We start from the raw sequence: 6,502 nt of genomic DNA on the forward strand, positions 1-6,502 counted from the left end.
TGGAAGGGAACCTCTGTCTGGATGGTGAGACACCCCTCCGAGGGGGCCAGCTGCAGCCCGGGAGTACGCTGCGGGTCGGTTCTCCTGCAGCTGCCACACGTCCAGGCCCCAACCCGAGCCCCTGCCTCCCTCCTCTGCCCTCTGAGAACAACAGTAACGGCCACAGGCCTCGCTTCTCCCAGCTCACCGTGTGTCTCCCTGGACTCTCTAAGCCCCAGCTTCCTTGTCTGTCAAATGGGGCTTGCCTCATTTGACACTTGCCTCAGAGGCCTGACGAGAGGAATAAATTAAACCATGCGTGGCAGACACGAATTGCCTGGCACAGCTGGCTGATGTGCCAACTCATTGGTAAGACCCTGATGCTGGGAAAGATGGAGGGCAAGAGAAGGGGACGACAGAGGATGAGATGATCGGATGGCATCACTGACTCGATGGACATGAGTTTGAGTAGACTCCAGGAGTTGGTGATGGACAGGGAGGCCTGGCATGCTGCAGTCCATGGGGTCCAGAGAGTCAGACATGACTGAGCAATTGAATGATAACAACAATCTGACTGCCGGTGTGACATCGTATGGCCTCACATGGGCCCTGAGAGGCAGATATACTTTGCCCATCATACAGAAGAGGAAAACTGAGGCTCAGAGAGGTTGAAGTCGTTTGCCACACAGTTCTGACCAAGCAGCTCCCAAGCCTGGTTCTTTGCATGGCGATGGCTGGGACGTGGAAGGGAACAGGTGGGCAGGTAGGTTTGGGACGGGATCCACGTGCCCTCCACCTGGTGTCAGGAGAGGGTCCTGATTCCCAGCCCCTCCTCCGTCTCTGCTGGACCATCTCCCTACTCCTGTCAAAGGCCAGCCCCAAGACAGCAAGCCTCTCTGCTGACCCCGAACCCGCCTTGGCTATTCTGACTCTCTCGGGTCTAACTTGCATCTTTCCTGCTTGAGCTGCAGTCTCTTTCCTCTTCACCTGCCTCTGGGCCAGCAGCTGGCAGCCACCCTGACAGAGATGCACCCAATCCCCGAGTCCACAGGTGCGGAAGAGAGGGCACCAGCTCCCCCCATGGGATCGCCTTGCCGGCCCAGGGGCGCCTGAGGCACCACCCGCCTCCCCCCGCAAGAGGCTCTGCAGCTCCTTAGACTCAGAGGAGTTGCCGTGGGCCCAGGATGAAAGCAGGCAGCGAGAGAAATCAGACGCCCGGTTCCAAGCGGGGCCCAGAGTCCTCCGCCACCGCTGCCCCTCCTGGCCCAGGCCCAGCAGGGTCAGAGCGCTGGGTGCTGTGGAGCCTCCGGGCAGCCTCTCCTGACATACCTGGCCAGGTGAGCAGGCAGTGAAGCCAAGACCCAGTGGGAAGCTGGCAGTCGCCTCTGCTGCCCTCTCCCCAGCCCCCTCCCCGGAGCCCCGCCCAGGGAGAGGAGGGTGCCCCAACTCGTTCGAGGAGTTCCATCCCTCCCTTGTGCCCGTCCTGGGTGGGGTGGGGGTGGGCGGGGGGCCCACAGAGACTCTCTATGCTCCAGGCCGCGCCCACCCTGCGTCTTCCCTGCGCTGGTGCCGGGAAGGTGCCAGGCTCTTGGGATCCCAGGCCACCACCTCCTCCATCCCAGCCCACCTGCCTCTGCCACTGGCTCCTGGGGTCCACGGAGCAGGACAAGGGCCGTCTGGGCGCTGGGTCGTCCCCTGAAGGGACCCCTTCTGTCCCTAGCAGCTGAGAACTGTGTCCTGTGGAAGGAGGGGTGCGGCTCCAAGGTCTCCAGGACAAGGAGGAAAACCAGTCTCCATGGACCCCTGAGACCCGAGGCCCTGCCCTTGGCACACACTACCTGGGAGGCAGACATTGCCACCCCCACTTTAAAAATGGGGACGCTCAGGTGAGACTGCTGGCTGCCTGAGGGATTGGACCCACTTTCACCTGTCCATCCCTGTCTTCCCCATGCCTGCCACGCAGCAAGAGCTCAAGTGACACTTGTGGAGTGAATAAAGGAGGTTCAGAGAAGGCAAGCAACCTGGCCAGGGACACACAGCCAGAAGGTTGCTCTACTGAGTCGACCCTGGCTAGTTCAAACCCTCAACCCAGGCTGTTTCTGAGACCCGCCCACCACCGGGGGGCCTCACACGGACACGAGTGACGGTGCACCTCCTCACGCACATGCACGCACCCCCACACAGCCTTCAGTGGAGGTCCCATCTGCGGGGGGCCCCGTCTGCCACCCCACTGAAGCCCTGCAGTGGGCCCGCCCTTCCGCCACCTCCGGCTGATACACAGGCTTCCTTCAGGGCTGGCCTCACGCCCTCCTCTGTCACCACCCTCCTCCACAACCGGGAGAGGGCAGGACGGGGCATGCCCCCTTCCACCCCCACACCCGGTGCCCTCTCGGCCTCCCCAGGACCCGGTAAGCGATTGGCACTGCTGCTTTGCAGAAGGCCTGGGAAGGAACCCCGATAGGGCACAGATTTGGGCCTAAGAACAGGCAGCATCCAGACCACGGTGGAGCCAGGCAGACCGGCACCTGGGCAGAGCTGGGGGGCCAGCTGTCTTCAGGGCAAGTCCAAGATTTGGGGTCATCACTCCCACCCCGCTGTATCACGTGGTGCAGCCCCAGGAAGCAGCTGAGCAGACCGACCACAGGGGCCAGGCCCTCCTCCTGCGGTATGAGCCCCAGACCTGCTCAGCAACCAGCTGGCTCTCAGGTCCTGGGACTCACTCCCCCGAGCAGGCTGAGCCTGGAACGGGCCTCTTCTCCTGCTCTCCCGCCAACAAAGGCCCATGAGGCAGAGGTGGTCAGAAGAGGCGGGGGCCCCTGGGAAGAACAGATGGCATGTGCCAGACATGCCTGAGACACTCCACACAGATTTTCAGCGAACCTCACAGCAACCCTGGGAGACAGACAGAAGTTAATCTTAGGGACCAACCTTCTCCCCATTTTCCAGAGGGGTAAACGGAGTCCTCGGAAGAAAAACTATGACCAACCTAGACAGCATATTAAAAAGCAGAGACACTTTACCAACAAAGGTCCGTCTGGTCAAGGCTATGGTTTTTCCAGTGGTCATATATGGATGTGAGAGTTGGACTGTAAAGAAAGCTGAGCGCTGAAGAATTGATGCTTTTGAACTGTGGTGTTGGAGAAGACTCCTGAGAGTCCGTTGGACTGCGAGGAGATCCAACCAGTCCATCCTAAAGGAGATCAGTCCTGGGTGTTCATTGGAAGGACTGATGCTGAAGCTGAAACTCCAATACTTTGGCCACCTCTACGAAGAGCAGACTCATTAGAAAAGACCCTGATGCTGGGAAAGATTGAAGGTGTGAGGAGAAGGGGACGCCAGAGGATGAGATGGTTGGATGGCATCACTGACTCAATGGACATGAGTTTGAGCCAGCTCTGGGAGTTGGTGATGGACAGGGAGGCCTGGTGTGCTGCAGTCCATGGAGTCGCAAAGAGTCAGACACGACTGAGCGACTGGACTGAACTGAGACTGAGTCCAGAGAGTTAAGGCTCTCGCCCAAGGCTCCCCATCCCTGGCATACAGTAGGCATTCGCTAAGTATCTGTGGGTGGATGTAGTTGCAAGGAGGAAGGTGATCTATCTAAGAGCTTGAACAGAGGCAGATTCTGAACCCAGGTCTGACTGCAGAGGCTCTTGGCTTCTCTCTCGGCTGAACCTCCTCTGCGGCCTTGGGACCCACAGACCAGGCCCAGCCGACATGTATCCAATTACGGGTCTCCCGTGTGAGGAGGCCGGCGTTCCCAGGCTCCACGCGGCTTTCTTTCACGTTGAGAAGAGAAACTCAGCCTCCCAGCCTTGCCGCCTGGGCCCCGTGCACTCCCGTTAAGCAGAAGCAGTTTCACAGATCACCAGCATCAGACAGGGCCCCTCGAGGACCATGATGGAGCAAGACAAAAATCAAGACCACTCGATAATCAGGTCTGAATGCAGACAAAAGATGAATGTGATCCAAACCACAAAAATGACCAGACGTCCCAGCTGAGTGAGTGAAGACTGTTTCTTTGCTGATCACAGCTTGAGCTTCACTTCATCCCTCTCCGCTTCCAGATCAAAACCATTAGGGTACCCTGTCACACAGTCACCCCCGCTTCTGGATGCATCCAGCCCAGAGTGAAACTCCACTCCCTCGAGCCCTTCCCAGAGCTCCTAACAGCAGCCTGGAGCCCCCCAAGTCCTGCCCAGCTGCTTCTCAGTTGCCCGAGTTGCAACAGCACCAAAGCCAACTTTGTTCAGCTGGGTTTCTGGGGGTCTTTGCCTGGGAGGCGCTGACAAAGGCTTAGAGAAGCTGCACACCAGGACCTGTTTTGTTCGGCCTATTTTGTGGTTGGCCCTGGAGCTGTGGGCCAGGGACGTGTCGGCCTGTGATGAAATGTCACGGGGTGGGAGAGGGGCCCATCATCCCCATCTGTTCCCAGGAGGCTGTTTCAGGCTCTGGAGCTGGAGAACAGTTAACTCCTCGGTTAACTCCTGCGGTCCCATCCACCGAAGCCCGACTGTGAGCCCTGAGACCCCCACCCTCTCCATGGTGGGGCGTGTGAGTAGAGGGGACGGGAGAAGAGATAGGACACGTGGGTTCAGCTCTTGCCTCTGCCTCTCATTTGCATGTGACCTGAGCCTCAGTTTATCCATCTGGACAATGGGATGGGATAAAGGAGTTCCTTCCCAGGTAGGGTCACTTACCCAGCTCCCAGCAATAAGCCTTCAGTGTTCAGGACAGAGACCTCCCCTTCTCCCCTTCAACTCCTGGTTCTTGAGGGTTAGCCAACCTTCCCTTCTAGGCTTGATGCCCACGTCAAGGGGGGCATGGGGGCAAGAGAGGGACTGGGGGTCTTGTGTGTCTCCAGTCGCTGGACCCCTGGCCGCATGGAGAGGAGCATCACTGGAGCCTGCTCTGAAGGCTCAGGCCTCCTCTGCACCCCGTCACTCCGTCACCCGTCCCTCAGGTTCCCGAGCATGGGGATCCCGTCCAAGGCAAACAGACGGGAGGATGGAGCCGGAGGTGGCACAGGAAGGCCCTCGGGGCTGAGCAGAGGGCGCCCTGGCAGCCGCGGTTGAGGGAGCCGGCTCTGTGGCTTCATTCAGCCCTACATCCGGCTTCTCTGGAGAGGAGCGGACGTGGCCACTCCCGTTCCGCGCCCCTCCCCACCGCCCCCCCCAGCAGGAGCAGAGGAGGGAAGAGGAGGCCGGAGCCCAGGACTGAGGCGAGCCAAGGACAGTGACCTTTCCTGAAAGAGGCTGCGTGGCGCTGAAGGTCAAGGGCGTTTGCTTTCCCTCAAGCGTGGGGCCTCTCATCTTTGTAGGCCCGTCTCTGGGGGGAGGCGGGGAGAGGGGAACCCATAAAGGCAGTCGGGGCGCCGCGGTCACCTCCCAGTTTCTCCCTGTGTTCCCCCCAACCCCCGCCGAACTCCAGGCTGATTCACTGGCTCCACTCAACACCTTCACAGACGTGTTTGCTGGATAATTGCTACACATCCTTCAGGCCTCAGTTTAAATATCACTTCCTCCTGGAAGCCTCCACTGCTTAAATCTCCTTGCGATGTACTGCGTGGCTCCTGCTTCCTCCTCCTGCATTGCAGCCAACTTGTCATTACCCTCCTGGAGGGCAAGGGGCAGCCTCTATGTTGTTCACGGTTGAGTCCCCAGGGCCTGGAACGGGCCTGGCAGACTGTGAGTACCACATACATGTTTGATGGTAAATAAACACAGGCATGGAGATGTGGACTCTAGGGACCTTGAGTTGGGAGAGCCAGTGGTGGCAAAATTCTGAGTAGGGCTTTGAGAGTAGGCGTGCCCGAGATGAGGAGGGAGGGGTTGTAGCCTGGACGCAGCCTGCTGCTGAGTTTAGTCGCTCAGTCGTGTCCGACTCTTTGCAACCCCATTGACTGTAGCCCGCCAGGCTCCTCTGTCCGTGGGATTCTCGAGTCAAGACTACTGGAATGGGTTCCCATGCCCTCCTCCAGGGGATCTTCCCAACCCAGGGATTGAACCCAGGTGTCCTGCACTGCAGGCAGACTCTTTACCATCTGAGCCGCCAGGACACAGCCTGGGTGAGGGTAAAGAAAATGCCCGTGAAGGCAGAAGTGCAGGGACGCCTACACCAGGCCTCCTGGGATGTGTAATTTGGAACAACCCTCCTGCTGAGGACAACCAGAGTCCCTAGATCCAATTCAAAAAGATCATCTTCTTAAGACCATCGAACAACTAACAAGAATTCCAAGGACTTCCCTGGTGGTCCAGTGGTTAAGAATCCACCTGCCAATGCAGGGGACGTGAGTTCAAAACTGTGGAGAGTAGCCCCTGCTCTCCACAACTGGAGAAAGCCCATACACAGCGACGAAGACCCAGCACAGTCAGGAAGTGCATAAATAAATCAATCTTTTAAAAAGAAAGAAATGGGACTTCCCTGATGGTCCACCAGTTAAGACTCCATACTCCCAATGCAGGGGGCCTGGGTTCGATCCCTAGTCAGGAAACTAAGATCCCTCACGCCCGTGGTGCAGCCA

This window comes from Cervus canadensis, chromosome 24 (genome assembly GCF_019320065.1).
Source record: "Cervus canadensis isolate Bull #8, Minnesota chromosome 24, ASM1932006v1, whole genome shotgun sequence".
Classification (NCBI taxonomy): Eukaryota; Metazoa; Chordata; class Mammalia; order Artiodactyla; family Cervidae; genus Cervus; species Cervus canadensis.